The sequence below is a fragment of the Bos mutus genome, chromosome 11, assembly GCF_027580195.1.
Source record: "Bos mutus isolate GX-2022 chromosome 11, NWIPB_WYAK_1.1, whole genome shotgun sequence".
NCBI lineage: Eukaryota > Metazoa > Chordata > Mammalia > Artiodactyla > Bovidae > Bos > Bos mutus.
The window spans coordinates 28,285,384-28,304,059 of NC_091627.1; the positions used below are offsets into that span (position 1 = coordinate 28,285,384).

The 18,676-nt window shown below is 47.3% G+C and overlaps 1 pseudogene; it reads left to right on the forward strand.

Moving 5' to 3' along the window:
* The first annotated feature begins 9,377 nt into the window (after positions 1 to 9,377).
* LOC102279564 (b(0,+)-type amino acid transporter 1-like) lies at positions 9,378 to 17,264 on the forward strand (annotated as a pseudogene).
* Positions 17,265 to 18,676: the final 1,412 nt, after the last annotated feature.

Here is an 18,676-nt window from a genome sequence, read left to right on the forward strand (position 1 = left end):
CGCTTAAAGAAGAAAAGCTTCCATTCAGTCCATGGCTGCTGCTCCCACAAGGCTTCTAGTCAGAGGGATGAAGAAGGACAGGATGTTTCACCCAGACTGGAGATGGAGAGCTGAGCTCTTTGGCCCAGAGGTATATAGGGAGGATAACAGAGAGATAAGAGAAACAAGAGGTTGGGTATGTGTGTCTGGACTTCCTCTTCCTATCTCCATATTGGATGCGGGAGCTATATAGATACACATATTAAAAGGAAAACTGAAAACAGAACGGTTTTCTACCCTGCTCCCTGTTTGGAACTCTGGGAGGAGAAAGGTGTGTGCAGTGACCTTGGCAAATGGGGACAGACCCTGAAAATGTCCACATGGTATAGTTGTTCAGGGGCAGAACCCGAGCTAGTGCTCTCCCAAATCCCTATATAGAATGGCAAAGATCTGGACATTCTTGCATGCTCTGTAGCAGGACGCCCTTGGTCCTTCTGTGGGAAATCAGTAGGTTGCCACTCGGGGGGAGGTAATGTGGTGTCACCAAAGTGGCTGAGAGATGGCCAGGCTAAGCTGCAGGCCAGATGGAAGATGTGTTCAATAGATATGCTCCCAGAAGACTCCGTTGATCAAAATTTTAGTTTCCCTTAACTGGTTAACTTGTGCTGACATCTTCTACCAAGATGGCGCCATGGCTGATCCAACCTGTCACACGGGCTGAGACCCAGAGAAAGAAAGTTCTGGTTTGTTTTTGAGAATAGTCATGGGAAAGCCACTGAAGACAATTCTTAAGGTATTTTTAAGTGAAAACAAAACAAAACAAAAGGTTAAACAACAATGTGCAGAGGCAGGGAAGGGGGAGTTAGTGTTTAAGGGACAGAGATTCGGTCTGGGAAGATAAAAAAGTTCTGGAGATGGATGATGGTAATGGTTTCACAACAGTTTGAATGGACTTAACTAACGCCACTGAGGGGCTTCCCAGGTGGCACTAGGGGTAAAGAGTCCACCTGTTAAGGCAGGAGATACAAGAGATGTGGGTTTGATCCCTGGGTCAGGGAAGAACCTTTGGAGGAAGACAAGGCAACCCAATCAAGTATTCTTGCCTGGAGAATCCCATGAACAGAGGAGCCTGCAGGCAACAGTCCATAAGGTCGCAAAAAATTGGACAAAACTGAAGCAATTTAGCACATACACAATACCACTGAATTGTACATTCAAAATGCTTAAAATGGTAAGTTTTATGTGAAGTATATTTGCCACAATAAAAAAAATAGTATATCCAGTATAATCTGGTATTTATAAACTAACAGAACATATATGCAGGGGAAAAAGACTTCAGGAACATACATCAACATGTGACAGCATGCTGGGTACTGGAATTGCAGGTGCTTTTTCTTTTCGTCCTTCCTTCCCTCTGAGCCCAAGCCATTGTCTGGCCCAGGTTCTCAGACCCTCTTATCTTAACCTAGGTTCTTCTCCACCCTCCCTCCACCCACTATGGAGTTTCTTGGTAAGTGAAGAACCAACTCCCTCCATAAACACACACCCTGGTCTTCCTTTTCTCTGATCAAGTAGAAGAGGTAGAACATCTTTAACATCTCACTTATCTGCTCCTTCTTATGTTCCTTCTGGGAAGGTCCAAAGCACAAGCCATAGCTGGGCAAAGGGGTCAAGTTGAAGGTAGAATTGATGGACAAAGGGCTGAGTAGGCAGAGGGGTGAGGACTGGTTCCATAAGCCAGGTCAGCCCAGGGTTTCTATATAGCCAGGGTCAGGTATGGAAGAAAAAAGGGCATGGGGCTGACCATCTGGAGATGGAGGGACACAGGGGTCAGGATCCTTGACTTCAGGGAGCAAGAGAGGCATGCATTTATGTACAAGGACCTAGCAGGAGCCTTGTTTAAACTTCTCATCAGGTGTGGGTACTTCCAAGCTCATGGGAGGGGAGGAGGTTGAATCACCCTGCATAGATCAGGGACCACACAGATGAGTCTGTGCTGAGAGCCTGGGGTCTGTCTGGTCAGCAATGAGAAGGACCAGCCAAACCTCTTCCCGTCTGTTCCAGGTAGCATCTTTGGGGGCTATGCCCGGGACTATGTTCTACTGTCTCCTTACCCTGAGCTTCTCAGGGCCGCTTCCCCAAGGCTGTGTAGTGTTGATAGCTCTTTCCAAGCTCCTTCCCATCTCACGCAGGCAACCCAAGTAGTATTAATAAAATCCCAGACAGCCCATGGACACTATCACTTGGTTCTCAGACTGATCTCTGAATTCAGAGCTTAGTGGGGAGGTTGTGCATTCACACAAGCTCTTATTCATACTTTGACTCATTCACTTAACTCTAATCTATTCTTTACTTGCTCACTCATTCATGCATTCTCTCACCCACTCATTCATTCTCTCACCTCTCCAGGAAATGTTTCACGATCCCTCTTGTTGGGCTCAACTGTAAGAGATACAGAAACAAATGAGACCTATTTCCATCTTCAAGAGCTCATCTGCTGAGTTCAGTTCATTGCTCAGTCATGTCTGACTCTTTGCAACCCCATGGACTGCAGAATTCAAGGCCTCCCTGTCCATCACCAACTCTTGGAGTTTACTCAAACTCATGTCCATTGAGTTGGTGATGCCATCCAACCATCTCATCCTCTGTCATCCCCTTCTCCTCCCACCTTCAGTCTTTCCCAGCATCAGGGTCTGAGAGGAGAAGCTAAAAGAGGAGGCAAATACTTAGAAAATGAAGGAGAAAGTGGTAAGTTCAGTAGAAGGGATACAGAAGCTACTGAAGTTTGAAAAGTGAAAGAAAGTGAAAGTGAAGTCGCTCAGTTGTGTCTGACTCTTTTCGACACCATGGACTGTAGCCTACCAGGCTCCTCTGTCCATGGGATTTTCCAGGCAAGAATACTGGAATTCAGAAGAGGGAGAAATCTCTGGAAGGGCCATCTGACATGACCACTTTGGTCTTGATCTGTTCTGTTGAGACCAGAGTTCACTAATGTGCATGGAGTCTGTAGTCACTCCACTCAGCATGGCTGGAGTCACTGGCTGGCTCTGGACCTGGACTCTGTATTGCCCTACTTTGCACTATAGTGTCACCAACAGTAAACAGGATGCTACTGGGTCAGCTCACCTCCAGGGCCCTACTAAAACTATACTTCCTGTAGCTCATGAGGGGGTTAAGATAGTGCCTCACAGAGGATAGGTTAATATTTAGTTCATTTTAGATACAAAGTTTTCATTTATAAACACTCATGCATCCACAGCACTGCATTTTCTGGGTACTTGCGGGTACGTTATGCAGACAGGGCTCTCTGTAGTAATTGTGAGGTCTGACCGCAGGGGTTAATAGTCAGCCGCCTATTGCTCTGGCTAAACCATGAGAAAATCACCATGGGAAAAGAATAAAAGCAAAATATAGCAATACAGCATAACCCAAATAAAAGTACATCGGGTTGATCAGTTGGCGCTGTCATGCCCTCCTAAGCTAAGGAAAAACACAGTGTGGGCCTTGGAACACCGGGTCAGTGCAAGTTCAGAATGCTTCTTGTGTACACACCGAGATGTTTTCCCAAGGCATATTCAGGTCTATGACCTCCAGCTAGGTGATAGCCCTTGTACAAGAAAAGAACAAAGATAGTTTGAAGTAATCAATAGAATGGGAAACATGACCGGGGACACAGGAAGCTGACTTCATCGTAGCACAACAGATACTTTCTGCTTGCCAAGACACTAAATAAAAGTGATGTGGCTCTGAGGAACAGGGCTCTTGATCCAAGAGGTCTTGAGTCCCCCGGTCCCATCTTTAAAACTTTAATTCTGTCCCTAGTTTCTTTTCCCCAAACTGTGCGGCGATTCCTACCTGCTGCGCTGGCTGCAGCATCTGATCACAAGGGGCAGGTCTGCTTTTCCTCTCTCCCAGCAGAGAAGCTGATGGACAAGAAGACTGACAGCAGTAAACAGCCAGGGGACATAGTGGGTAACTGACGAGGAGAATCACAGGAGAAGACTGGACTTCCTGCTACCTTGGGGTTGGAGAGACAGGGTAGATTTTCCTTAAAGCTAACAGAACTCAGGCTTTGGGACCCTGAACTTGCATATTCCCCTTCCAAAGCTCAGCAGCTAATTTTTTTAATTTAATAAAATTTGAGATAAAATTCATATATAAAATTTACCATTTTAACCATTTCAAAGGTTTAGTATAGTCATAATATTGTACAGTCATCAGTGTTATCTAACTCTAAAATATCCTCATTGCACCTCAAAGAAGCCCCATTCATATTAAAGCAGTTATTTCTCAGCCCCTGGCAACTAGTAATCCACTTCATATGGATTTACCTATTCTGGATGATTTTTATAAATGCAGTTGCAGTGGCATTTATGTCTGGCTCCTTTTGTGGCCTTTTGTGTCTGGCTTCTTTCACTTAGCATAATACTCTCAGGGTTTATCGATATACTAACATGTATTAATATTTCACTCTTTTTTTTGGCTGAATCATATTCTACTGTATGGATATACCACACTTCATTTATCCATTCATCGATTGATAGACATTTGAGTTGTTTTTTTCTGTTTAGCTAAAAGAGTAATCTGGTATAAAAATTCATATATAAGTTTTTGTGTGAATATAATTTTTTAATTCTAGTGGTTATGTATCTAGAAATGGACTTTGTGGGTCATGTGGTAACTTAATCTTTAAATTTTTGAGGAACTTCAAACTGATTTCCACAGAGGCTGTACCATTTTATATTCCTATGTGAGAAATGGGTGAAGATTCAGTCATATTGGGTGTGTGAATTTCTTGCATCCTCCTCAATATTTCTTATTTTTGTTTTTTTAATTATAGCCATCCTAGTAGGTGTGAGCAGGTATCTCCTTGTGGCTTTGATTTTCATTTCTAATGACTAGTGATGTTGGACATCTTTTATGTACTTGATGGCCATTTGAATGTCCTCTTTGAAGAAATGTGTATTCAAATCCTTCATCCATTTTTTAAGTGGGTTGTCTTTTGTTGTTGGATTGTAAGAGTTCTTTATGTATTTTGGATCTGGACTCTTATTGGATATACGGTTTGCAAATATTTTCTCTCTTTCTGTGGGTTGTCTTTTCACTTTCAAGATAGTGTCCCTTGATGCACAAATTTTGATCAAATCCTATTTATTGTTATTTATTTTTTTCTTTTGTAGCTTGTACTTTTGGTGGCATATTTAAGAAATCATTGCTTAATCCAAGGTCATGAAGATTTACAAGTATGTTCCCATCTAAGAGTTTTATACTTTTAGCTCCTACATTTAAGTGTTTGACCCATTTTGGGTTATTGTTTTGTATGTGGTATGAAATGCAAGTCCAGATTTATTCTTTTTCATGTAGCTATCCAGTGCCCCAGCACCATTTGTGATTGTCTTGTGTGTGTGTGTGTGTGTGATTGTCTTTTAAATTAGGTAGGAAAAAGGAAGATGTAAAGACAAAAAAATACATTAATTTTTTTTTTACATTTATCTGTTATTACTTTTACCAGTGTTCTTTATTTCTTCATGGGGATTTGCGTTACTAGCTAGTGACCTTTCATTTTGGCCTGAAGGTCTACTTTTAGCTTTTTTTTTTTTTTAATGATTTTTCTCTCTTCATTGATATTCTGTTTCAGGAGACATTATCTTGTGGTTTCTTTTAATTCTTTAGGCATGGTTTCCTTTAGCTCTTGACATGTACTCCAAATGTAACATCTGATGTACATCTTTATCTAGTAAGTCCAATATCTGAGCCTCCTCAGGGATAGTTTTCATTGATGACTTGCCTTTGCTGCCTTCATCCATGGGCTATATTTTCTTGTTTGTTTTTTTTTTTTCGCATGCCCCATATTTGCTGTTGTTGAAAACTGGACATTTTAAATACTGTAATATGGCAAATCTGGAGATAAGATTGCATTACAAGGGTTTTTTGGTGCTGCTTGTAGAAGTTGCTCTTTGTTTAGTGACTTTTATGAACTATTTTATAATATCTATATGGTTGTGTGTGGCCCCTAAGTTATCTGTTCTATTAGCTTAGTAGGCAGCCAACGATCGGAAGGAGAGCTTCTTCAATGGCTGATATCAACACAATCTCTTAGTCTTTGCAGATGGGCTCTGTGTATGTACTAGGGGCACACCAGTGTTTAGCCAGTTAGTTCACAAAGCTTCCTGTTCTGACCAGGATTCAGCTTTTTTTTCTTGTTTAAGGCCCAAATGCCTTACTATCTGGTCCTTTACAGAAAGAGCTGCTGATCCCTGATATCAGGCACTGACAGGCAGGATTGGAGCAGGATGGGGAGCGGAGTGGATGCCATGTATGGATGGAGGCTATCAAGCTGGTTTTGAGCATAGGTGAGATTTCTTGTGATGTCTCAGATATACTTGAGGAGACATGGCAGGGGCCTTGAGATCAGGCATGACTGGGGGCAAGAGCAGGAAATGTGAGGTTCTTTTTTAAAAAGTATTTTAATGTATTTGTTTGGCTGTGCTGTGTCTTAGTTGGGCTTCCCTGGTAGCTCAGTTGGTAAAGAATCCAGCTGGAATGCAGGAGACTCCGGTTTGATTCCTGGGTTGGGAAGACCCACTGGAGAAGGGATGAGCCACCCACTCCAGTATTCTTGGGCTTCCCTTGTGGCTCAGCTGGTAAAGAATCCACCTGCAATGTGGGAGACCTGGGTTCAGTCCCTGGGTTGGGAAGATTCCCCTGGAGAAGGGAAAGGCTGTACACTCCAGTGTTCTGGCCTGGAGAAGTTGCAGCACGTGGGGACTCTGATCTTCATTACAGCATGTGGGATCTTTACTTGTGGCATAGGGGATCCAGTTCCCTGACCAGGGATCAAACCTGGGCCCCCCGCATTGGGAGCATGGTATCTTAGCCACTGGACCATCAGGGAAGTCCTGAAATTGTGAGTTTTTGATAATATAATTCCATTCATCTCCCCTGGATGGTGGGATACAAGGGATTTTGGCTTATTCTCATGAGCACTTTTATGGGAGGATCATCCTCATTTTAGTGATGGAAAGTTGAGTAAATGAAGATCTTGTTGAGAACACAGTGGTGAAGACAGTGCTCTGATTCTCAGAAGCTGAATTTCTTCTCGCTGCATCTGTTCTGCTGAGCCTCAGATTGGATCACATCGGCCACCACTTCCACCTGTGGTGGCAGCACAGGGACACCGTCTGAGCTTGGCTCTGCTTCAGGGGGGTTCCTTGCTCATAGGCAGACCCTGACCTGGAGCTGAAGACCACGCTGTGTCAGATTCTGCAAAGGCTGCAGAAATTGCTAACTGAAGCCCACAGAACCCCAAAGTCTCCAGTTCCCCCATCTCAGAAAGACCCTGCTGCAGTGGGCCCTTCCCCACTCTCCCTTCCACTTGTTTCCTTCCCATTCCTAGCTAGTCCCAGCCTCTTAGTCTGGCATTCAGGGCCTCCTCTCTTGACACATGAGGTGAGTCATTAAAAACAAAATTTAGGGACATCCTTCATGGAGTGATTTTGGTTGGGATCTTTGGGTCATGAAATGTCACCCTGACCTCCTGAGGGGCTAGAAACTGAGGTCAGCCACCGGAGCAGCCAGCCATGTCTAAGTGATGGGACCCCAGTAAAGAGTGGACACGGAGAGCCTCCCTGGTTGGCAGTGCAATGTGTGTGTTGTCAACACTGATGAAAGGAGAACACCAATGTCCTGTTCCACTGCGTGAGGAGGGCTGGCAGGTCTGTGTTTGGACCCTCGGTTTCTGGGCTTTGTCCTCCCCTCCATGGCTGACTTTAATCTGTATCTTTTAGGTGTAACAAAACATAACTTGAGTATAAAAGCTTTTGGTGAATTCTGTGAGCCCTTCTAGCAAATTATTGAGTCTAAGGGTGGTCTTGGAAACCCTGAGAACTGCCAGTGGTGTGAGAGGTGACCATGACCTTGTGGACTATTCTCACCCTCTGCAGTTGGCTAACCTTTACAACACAGTGCCTGGAGAAAGACAAGTTTGAGTGTCTTGGTTACTATTTAGCTATGACCAGAAAGGCAGCTGGTTTCCCTTCCCAAGCCTCCAGTACTCTCTTCTTTCCTAACTTCTTTCCATCAATTCTTCTATCTACTTTCTTTCTTATCTGCTTCTTTTTCCTCTTCTTTCTCTTCCTACTGAGTAAGGATGTTGGAGGACCTCCTTTTGAATCCTGGAGGGCCCCTTCTCCAGAGTTATTTCTGAAGAAGATGGCCCTATATTTTTTGAGGACTGCTGCCCTTTGGGCTTTGGTATAGCAAGGGGAGGAAGCAGGATGGATACCCCAGGAATCAGTGACAGCAACGCCCTTTGCAACTGTCTTGAGTTTTATTGATTACACATGTACATGAGATCCAAGCAGTCCATATGGCTGGCTTGAGCTAGGCCAGTCTGTTCAGGTGACTGCAAGTACCTCTCTGCCCACTTTGGATGCCAGCAACTTTACCCCAGATACCAATACCAATGACATTCATAAGTCAAGATTTGAAAAATATAAGGGAAGATCAATTAAAAAGTTATATACCATATCTTGAAATTATTATATATCCATAAAATTATGTTAAATTAAATATCAATCTATCTATCTATCTTTAGGAAACTAATGAAATTCTTAGCCAGACAGTGATGGCTACTATATAAGGAAATCTTACTACATGTCATTTGCTATTCTAGCCACTTTGAATGGGTTTTAAGTTCTTTGGTACTTAGAGTAACCCTATATAGCGGGTATTGTAATCAGCTTACTGATAAATAGGGTGAGGTTCAGAGGCCTTGTCTCGGGTCACACAGCTGTAAGGTACTAGAGCTGGGATTTGAATGAAGGTGGTTCCACTCTAGACCCTGTACGTTTATCCACCTACTCCCCTCCTGCAGGGGGAACAAGTTCTCTCTCAAACTATTTGGATGCTCTTCTTTAAACATTTTCATTCTGCTTTAGAACAGGACTCATGCCATTTTCCTTGGAATCTGAATAAAGCTGGGATTATACTGTTTGGCTGATAAAAGTATTCCAGAAGTTTCTTAGGGTCCTAATGTGCAGTAACTCAGTAGTCATACTGTTGGCACGGAGCATTCAGCCAACTGTGATTCCACAGACATGTTGTTGTGGAATTGGGCACCAGGGATTCTTCCTAAAACCTGTCTTTCCTTAACTTTTCCTGAGCTGCGTCACTGAACAACTCCTGCAACCTCCCTGTCCTGGGTTCTGGCTGGACAAGGGCTGGGAGATCAGGAGAGGCGTGGTCCCTTCTGAATGCTGTGTTCTGGCTCTCTGGCCCTTGGCTCAGATTCCTCCAGGCTCTGTAATCATTAACTCCTGCAGGAAGCCCATGAGCCCGATAGGTATCAGAGCATCTGCTTCTGTTCAGTTAGCTGAAGTGACTGTTGAAGCTCTGGGATGAAGAGAAGTCAGCAAGGAGATGGCGATGAGGGGGTGGCTGAGCAGGAGGCGGGGGGTGAGGGGCTGAGGCTGAGGAGGGACATGGGCCTGTGGAGTGCCATGTCCTTAACTGCAGGCGCTATGATCGGCTCTGGCATCTTCATGTCACTGCAGGGCGTCTTGGTGTACACGGGCAGCCCCAGGGCCAGCCTCGTGGTCTGGGCAGTCTGTGGCCTTCTGGCCACACTGGGTGCCCTGTGCTATGCTGAACTGGAGGCTCTGGTTCCCGAATCTGGAGGGGAATATACCTACATCCTATGAACTTTTGGCTCCTTACCCGCCTTCCTGGTCATCTACACGTTTGTGCTGGTGGGCAGACTGGTCACCATCGCAGCCATCTCACTGAGCGTTGCCAAGTATGTCCTGGTCCCCTTTTTTTTACCCAGGCTGCTTCTCGCTACCCCAGGCCATGCTCAAGGTGGTGGCTACCACCTGCATCCTGCTGCTGATGTTGGTCAACTGCTGGAGCTCGCGGATGGCCGCCACGCTGATGAACATGTGCACGACTGCCCAAGTGTTCTCCTTGCTGGTTATCATGGGGGGCAGTGCCGTGGTGCTGGGCCGGGGCCGAGGCCGCATGGAAGCCCTGCAGTCTGCCTTCCCCAACACGTCCCAGCAGCCCGGGCACATCAGCATGGCCTTCTACCAGTGCCTGTGGTCCTTTGATGGCTGGAATAGCCTCAGCCAGGTGACGGAGGAACTCAAGAATTCAAACGTGAGTCTGCAACACTGCTTCAGGGGCTGAAATCTCCAAACATTAGTAGTTTTGATAATTGTTATTTGAGTGAAGACTCTGAGATCAGCTGAAAAGAGGGGCTCCCTTTCTGTACTCATGGGACTAAAGTGCCAGCCCAATGTCTTTTCTGATTAGCTTATGTAATTATATGAATACTAGCTTCTCAAGTAAGGGGGGATCTTTATTGTTTTCTATGCATGGGCTCATTTTGCTTTCCTGGAAGAGACATTATCATCCCATTTTTCATGTGGGAAAACTGAGGCTTAGAAAGGGGGAGTGACTTGGAAGTCAGACCCCTTGTAAGAAGCTGTGCTTGATGACTCAGCTTTCTCTCTCCTGGATTGTTCTCTCTGGAACATTGTAGTAGATACATAGGTCATATTTGCTGAAGCATGGGAGCCCACTACAGGACATAGCTTCAGGGCTGGGACAGAAGGACGAGCCAGTCCTGCCTGTCTCACTCCACCTGTGAACCTGGGGCTGGCTAGTCACTGCTTTGGGAGGGGCTTGGTCTGCAGGGCTCTTGGGAGGCAGTGGGAAACTTTGGACTTTACTAGGGGTCTGGGGGGATATCTGAGGACTGGCTCAGCACCCAGGCTGACCCCAAGGACCAGAAGTGGGCTCCGAGATTATTTCTTCATTCTCCATGCCCCCTGCCCTTCCTCCCAAACCCACTTCCAAACTTTTCTGCACTCAGATCTCAGCTCTGGCAGAAAGCTCTAGGAACTGCTTTTTAAAAAGTCTTAAATATTTATTTTGTTTATTTTTAATTGATTGGTGATTGCTTTACAATATTGGTTTGATTTCTGTCATACATCAACATGAATTAACCATAAGTGTACATATGTCCCCTCCTCCTTGAGTCTCCCTCCCACGTCTCACCCTTTCCTCTAGGTTATTACAGAGCCCCATAGAAACTGCCTTTTATATCATATTGGAGAACAGAAGATACGTGCATCAAGGGTAGATGCTTAAATGAGGGAGGGTCCTTTTTAGGGGTGGGGAGGAGGTCTGCCTGGAACGCTGGTGCAGCCCACACAGGGACAGCGCCATCCCAAGTCTGAAAGAGAGCTCCTTGTGTCTTAGTGAGGAAGGGTGGCTTCTCTGTATTGTTTCACATGTCAGGAATAGCAATGTCATGGTCTGTTGTACCATTTGGTACGGAAGGGAGGGGTTGTACATTCATAGTGTTTGCCTGCTCTTCCCAAGGTCAACCAAAAGACCTCTAGAGAAAGCCCTCCAGGAGACCTGGGAGTGCCCTGGACATGATTCTCCCACTCTGAAGTGTGTTCTTACAGGGCTAGGCCGAGCCTAGGGAAATGCTGGGTCAAGTTTGAGGGAGGCCCTTTCCCTCCATTTGCTCCTGGCTCCAGAATGATGTCCAGAACTAGGGGTACGGAGTGGGAGGGATTTCACCTCTTTTTCACTCTGATTTCACCTACTTTTCATGCATTCCTCAATTTTTATTGCATGCTTGCTGAACACATTTTTGGGGGTGACCTGGGTCAGCTAGGTCCTGAGGCTCTTTCAATGCAAACCAGTCCCAGTGCCCATAGTCCCTGTGTCCAGGCCCTTCCTTTCCCTTCCGCTTTGCTGATCCTCACACCCTGCAGAGAGGCAGGACAGTGGGGAATCACAGTTCACAGATCCCCAGTGATTCCCAATTTCCTCTCTAGGAGACTGAGGGTCAGAAGAGAACCCCTGGATGGAATGGCTCTTAGTCTGGGCCTGTGTCCTGGGGACCCAGAGACTAGGCAGAGTTGGCACTGTGGGTCCTGGAATACAGGCTGGAGGGACCATCTGACCGTGGAGATCTCTAACTTTCCTGCCTCTTCTCTGCACCCCTGCTCTGCAGGTGTCCCTGCTGGGAACGCCCCTCCCTACTTCCCACCTGCTGGAATCTCCTCCATTCTTCAAGGAAAACCCAGCATAAGGCCCTGCTCATTCTGATGATGGCTCCCCCCCCCCCCGCCCCCGGGTCCCCACCCTCCACTGTACCTCCACCGCTCTGACTGTGAGTGCTCCTCACGGCTTCCTAGCACACCTGTCGGTTGGCCTGTCCATGCCGTGGGACTCTAAGTTCATGGAGGAGGGACAAACGGCCAGTGCCCCCCTGGCCTGGCGTGTGCCCTGGGGCCAGGATCAGCTCGGTGCCGCACTCCTGAGCTTGCTCGGAGACCCTGGGAAGGACCTCACGGGCTAACATGTGGCCTCTTCTCCCCAACTCTGCAGCAGAACCTGGTGTGGGCACTGATGATCACCATCCCCTGGTCACTGGCCTGTACATCCTGGCCAACGTCATTACCTCCTAGTGCTCTCTCCCAGTGAGATCCTTTCCACCGATGCAATGGCTGTGAGCTGGGGGTGAGAGTCACATGAACTGTTCACAGCCCCGCCCTGGGGAAAGATAGTCCCGCATGAGTATTCCAACGTGTCCCTGGGTTTGCTCGCTCTGTTTCCAATGTGGCCTTGAGGCTGTCTTCCAGGTTGCTGCTGGAGATCCTTCCCTCGATTCCTCTGTTGTCCTAGGAATCAGGTTCTGGGGTCTGGGCTTGGCTGGTGCCCTTGGCTGTCACCCTCTCGTTGTTCGGCCCTGCCAATGTGTCGTTCTTCAGCGGAAGCCGTGTGTCCTACGTGGCTGCCCGAGAGGGCCACCTGGTGAGACATGGGGTGTGCACTAGGCAAGGTGAGGGGGGCAGCAGGAGAATACAGAGTACAGAGTTAGGCAAGGTGAGGGGGGCAGCAGGAGAATACAGAGTTTAAAACATTAGCCTTTTAAAAGCTGTTGATCTCATATGGACAACAGTGAGGCAGGAACTAAGGAACTGTAGGGGGGACACACCTCTAAGGACAGCCAGCTAAGCTTTCTCCTCCCGGAGCTCAGCATTTAGCCCAAACCAGGGCTTCCTTGAAAGACAGAGCCCTCTTTTCTGCTGAGAGTAGGGCTCACGTACTCCCTACCTCTCCACTTACACTCCAGTCCTTTTACCTCCAGGTTCTGGGAGGTCACCGTGCTGGGTCACACTGTAGAGGTTTGTAGGTGACAGGGACGTCTTTGTGCAACAGTGGTGCCGGGGCAGTGGGTAGGAGCCCCAGGAGCCAGTGTGTATCCGCTGGGCCCCCCATGCCTGGGGGACTCTCTGTCACTTTGTCAGTTTTTGCTGCAGTAACGCTGTACAGGAGACAGCCCCTAATTCCAGAGGCTGAGAAAAACAGACATTCCATGTTGCTCATGAGTTAAAGGGTCAGAGTGGCCAGGGCAGGCCAGGGCTTGTGTTCACATCTTCTCACTCTGACTGCGAGTCTGTTCTAATCCTGGGACCCAGGCCATAGGGGCTCCTGGGGCATGTTTTTGCCATGGCAGGTGGCAGGGGTTCAAGAAACCAAGCCAAACCACACACATATTTAGAGCTTCTGGCGGGTCTCTCCTGCTCACTGTTTATTGGCAAGCTCAAATCAGTGGATGGAAACTATTAATATATTTCTTCCACAGAGGCAGAGAGTAGGGGACTGAGTATTTGCTGAAGGATAACGCAGTCTACACAGTAGACTGTATCCCTCTCCATGCTCCACCCGTAGCTGACCATTCCTCTCCCCTCTCCTCAGTCTTCCCTTCCTGGTCCCTCTTTCTATCTTCAGAGGGAGCAATAGAAAGTCAAAAGATTTGGTTGGCCAGGCACCTGCTACAGCTCTCCACGTTGCAACCCCACGTCCTAAGCTACAGGGTCTTGGATGGTCTGGAGGGATGGGCCCCCCTAACCTGCCCCCTGAGTCTGGTCACTCCAGGTGATCCCCAGTGACCTACATCTGGAAGGAAGCCATGGGTATTGGGGACTATCTGGTTGGGTACCCTGGTGTCCTGAGGGAGTTTGGCAGGAGAAGAGGGTGGGAGTTTCTGGGGACAGACCCTCACCAGGGCTCCACCGGAGGCTACCTGACACCTGACTTTGCTCCCCAGCCCCAACTTCTGTCCATGGTATATGTGCGTTGCCTCACTCCAGCTCCAGCTCTGATGTTCACCGCAGTGATGGCTTTGATCCTGGTCATCTCCGGAAACTTCAGTACCATCGTGAACTTCTTGAGGCAAGTGAGACTGCCCGCTCAGGCTGAGTATCTCATGGCTCCTATGTGTACCCCTTCACAGGCATGCACACATATATACTCTTATCCTGCAAGCACATTTCCAGAAGCCCCTATGATACACACACACACACGCACACACACACAAAAACACATGCACACACTTCTGGAGGCTCAGGCTCAGAGCATCTGCACACACACACACACACACACACACACTGTTTTAACCATTCTCTCTTAATTAAGTTTCCAAAATTAAACATAGCGTCCTCCTCTCTTGCACTGCTTCCATAAATTCAATGAGACCAATTTTCACCAAGAAATAAAGTCTTGTGTTGTCTTTGTTATTTGCTTTCTCTTTTCTTGTCCCTTTACTCTGTCTGCAGGACAATGTAAAAAAATATTCAGGCTTCACTCACATGACTCATAGCCTTTGGCTTGGTGTCATTTTTCCTTTGTAGTCTGGTCTTTGTTCTGGATCTGACCCAACAGAGCTCTGCTGAACTCAGGGCAGACCCACAGCCAAGCTGTGTGGGCACACTCCGGAATTGCATCAAAGTGGGGAGATGTTGTGACCCCCTTTATTGCCTGCTCTGGGGTAGAAACGATGGGCTGTTGTGATATCCAGTTGTCATTTTTAAACTTCTCTCACCAAAAAGACTCTTAACCCACCAGGCAGGCATGATGTCTGGGGCAGAGGACTTCTCAGAGTAATTTTGCAAGCATCACATGTTCTCTTCCTCTGTTGTTCTAAGAGTAATCTTTTGGAACAAGATATATAGTACTCGATGTCCCTTTCTTCAGAACATTAAGTAATAGACATTATTTTTCTTTTCATCTTTTTCCCATGAGAAAGAAAAAACTCATTGTACAGTGAAGATAAAATCAAATCCGGGGTGTCTCTTAAGGATCTTCAGCCTGAGATGGGGGAGAGTGACAGAGAATGTCCTGGCACAGATGAGAACTCAAGGATGATTCATGTCAGCCAGGGCCCCATCTCTCCCCATCTGGACAACCTCAAGAGATGGCCTTCAAGGTTATGTGGAGTTCACATCAGACCTACAACAGACAGAGGGGCCAGAGGTTTTTCTGGTGCCCATCACCAACTCCAAGGTGGCGCAGTCTGCTATGAGTGTGCGGCCCTTGAGGGGCACACAGCCTTCCTTGAGGTTCCACCAGATTCTTTCTTTGGGAAACACAGATAGTCCTCCTTCCTTTGAAATTGCCCTCCTGCAGCCAGCCAGGGGCAGTCAGAGAAGGCCTGACCTGGAGCCTCACGGATGGGTGGGCTTGTGCGTGTGCCCCTTCATGCCTGAAGACAAAGCTCCAGCTGGGCCCTCCAGCATACCCTGTTGTCGGTGCCCCAGCCTTGCATTCTTCTTTCCTTCGGCCGCATGGATCAGGGGAGCTGGGGGTGGCTGAGAGGCCCCGAAGTGCTTGCAGCTCTACTCTAGGTCTGCACCTAGTAGGCCGGCCCCTCTTGCCAGCCCCACCGTGGCGGGGCCTGTTAACAAGTGGCTCACGTTTGCCTTTCAGCTTCCTTGGCTGGCTCACCTACGGAATCACCTTCAGCTGTCTCCTGTACTTACGGATAAAGAAGAATCTTCCCCGACCTTACAAGGTAGATTTCAGGACCTACATGGGCTTCTTTTTCAACTACAAGCTGTTGCATGATGCAGATGGTTGGACCACGGCCTCACTTGGGGCCCAGAGGAAGAAAGAAAGTGGTCAACACTGTTGTTTTGGGGAGGGAATTTCTGTGTGTCCTGGGGGTAAAGGACAGTTGGAGCACAAGGCGTTGACTCTCCTTGCTGGGGATGCCTTTCTCCTCTAGAGGACACAGAGGGAGAACAGTGGGAGTTGAACAGAGAAGAGGATGCACGCACCCAGTGAGACTCATGTAACAGAGAGGATCAGGCTGGGCACCATAGTCTCTGCTCCCTCGAGGGGCCTCTGTGGCCCAAGGTGTCTCCCTTGGCCTGACAAGTTGTTATGGTAGGTTCTGGAAGAGAGGAGTTGGTGGCAGGTGGAAGCAGCAGGAAGGCAGGCAGGCAGAAGGGACAGAGCCCAGGCGCCCTGTGCCACCTCTCAGGCATGTCTTCATCATCCAGGTCTCTCTGTCCCTGCAGGTCCCCATCATCATCCCTGCCACCATGGTCCTTACATCTGTCTACCTGGTGCTGGCGCCCATCGTGGCCCATCCCCAGCCAGAGTTCCTGTATGTTTTCCTGTTCCTGCTCAGTGGCTTCCTGGTCTATTTCCTGTTTGTCTACTTCTGGTACCAGCCCGAGTGTTTGCAGGTTGTCACCCTGCATCTCCAGCTGCTCATGGAAGTTGCTCCAACCATGAAGAATGCTGACTGAAGGACTGGACAGGTCAGCACTGCCCTTGTTGCTGTAGACACCTCCATCTGCACACAAGAGGCCTGGCCAGCTTCTCTGTAGGTTGACTATGCATAATCCTAGTAAGTTCCTAAAGTGCCATGATGCAGGTGATGTGGAGTTTGGGGTTATCTGCCCAGGACAGTGTTCTTCTCTTCTGTAAGAGCTGCTCCTTCTTCACAGGTGGATCTCACAGTCGTGCTGGAATTACATGACTGTCTCTCTGGGTCACAGTTATTTGATATTTCAGGTGGACAACTTGAAACACTCGCCCTTCTTTTGAAATTTTGACATTAGAATTCTGATGGTTGCTTGAGCTGAGGAATTGTAAATCTTGGGATCTTCCACGATGTGGGTAGAGAAGTAGAGAAAGCCATCCTGGAGAGAAGAATGAAGAAGATGGGACTTCCCTGGCATTCCAACGGTTAAGACTCTGTGCTAACAATGCAGAGGGCATGAGTTCGATCCCTGATATTGGGGAACTAAGATCCCACATGATATGTGTGTGGCCTGGTCAACAAGGAAGGATGAAGGAGATACATAGTGAGATGGTGTTGAGAAATTATATGGTCCCCAAGAACTGGGAAAACCTGCTTTTTGATTGTCTGGAACAACTTGACACCTTATAATAAATCAATTTTGGCTCAAGTGGGTTTGAATGGATTCTTATCTATTACAACTAGAAAAGCTCTGGTTCTGACAAAACTTGTTCCAGAAGACACGATTCTTCAGCTAATGTTTAAAGCTGCTAACTTGCTTGAACAGAGAAAGAAGCAAGAGGCATATCCTTGGGAAAGAGGGGTTTTATTTGGTTTGGGTACAAGGGAGGACAGTAAAATTTCTCAAAGAAAGGAAGAAAAGTTAGAACAGGTCCCAGGGGACTTCCCTGGTGGTCCAGTGGCTAAGACTCCACACTCCCAATGCAGGGGGCCCAGGTTCGATCCCTGCTCAGGGAACTAGATCGCACATACTACAATGAAGATTGAAGATCCTGCATGTTACAACTAAGATATGGTACAGTCAAACAAACAAATAAATGTTAAAAAAAAAAAGAACAGATACCATAAGACTAATATGATTATAGGACTAAAGTGGAGAGGTATCTGGCTGCCCAGGTGGGAATGAGGGAGAGTAAGGAATGACTTCAATACCTGGAAATGCTGAGGATGCAGCTCCTGAAAATGTCAGGAGAGGTGACTCCTGTGCGTGTGTGACTCTGTCAGCCTCACTGGAGCCTGCACCCCAGTGTCTGGTTTTGGGCCATACTCCCCTCTGGGTGGTGGGTTTAGTGATGGTGGGGGTTAGTTTTTAGACATGTTTGTATGTCCTTTGGCAGAAAGTAAAGAGGAACTAAAAAGCCTCTTGATGAAAGTGAAAGAGGAGAGTGAAAAAGTTGGCTTAAAGCTCAGCATTCAGAAAACTAATGGCATCTGGTCCCATCACTTCATGGGAAATAGATGGGGAAACAGTGGAAACAGTGGCTGACTTTATTTTGGGGGGCTCCAAAATCACTGCAGATAGTGATTACAGCCATGAAATTAAAAGACACTTACTCCTTGGAAGAAAAGTTATGACCAACCTAGACAGCATATTCAAAAGCAGAGACATTACTTTGCCAACAAAGGTCCATCTAGTCAAGGCTATGGTTTTTCCTGTGGTCATGTATGGATGTGAGAGTTGGACTGTGAAGAAAGCTGAGCGCCGAAGAATTGATGCTTTTGAACTGTGGTGTTGGAGAAGACTCTTGAGAGTCCCTTGGACTGCAAGGAGATCCAACCAGTCCATCCTAAAGGAGATCAGCCCTGGGTGTTCTTTGGAAGGACTGATGCTAAAGCTGAAACTCCAATACTTTGGCCACCTGATGCAAAGAATTGACTCATTGGAAAAGACTCTGATGCTGGGAGGGATTGGGGGCAGGAGGAGAAGGGGACGACAGAGGATGAGATGGCTGGATGGCATCACTGACTTGATGGACATGAGTTTGAGTGAACTCCGGGAGTTGGTGATGGACAGGGAGGCCTGGCATGCTGCAATTCATGGGGTCGCAAAGAGTCGGACAT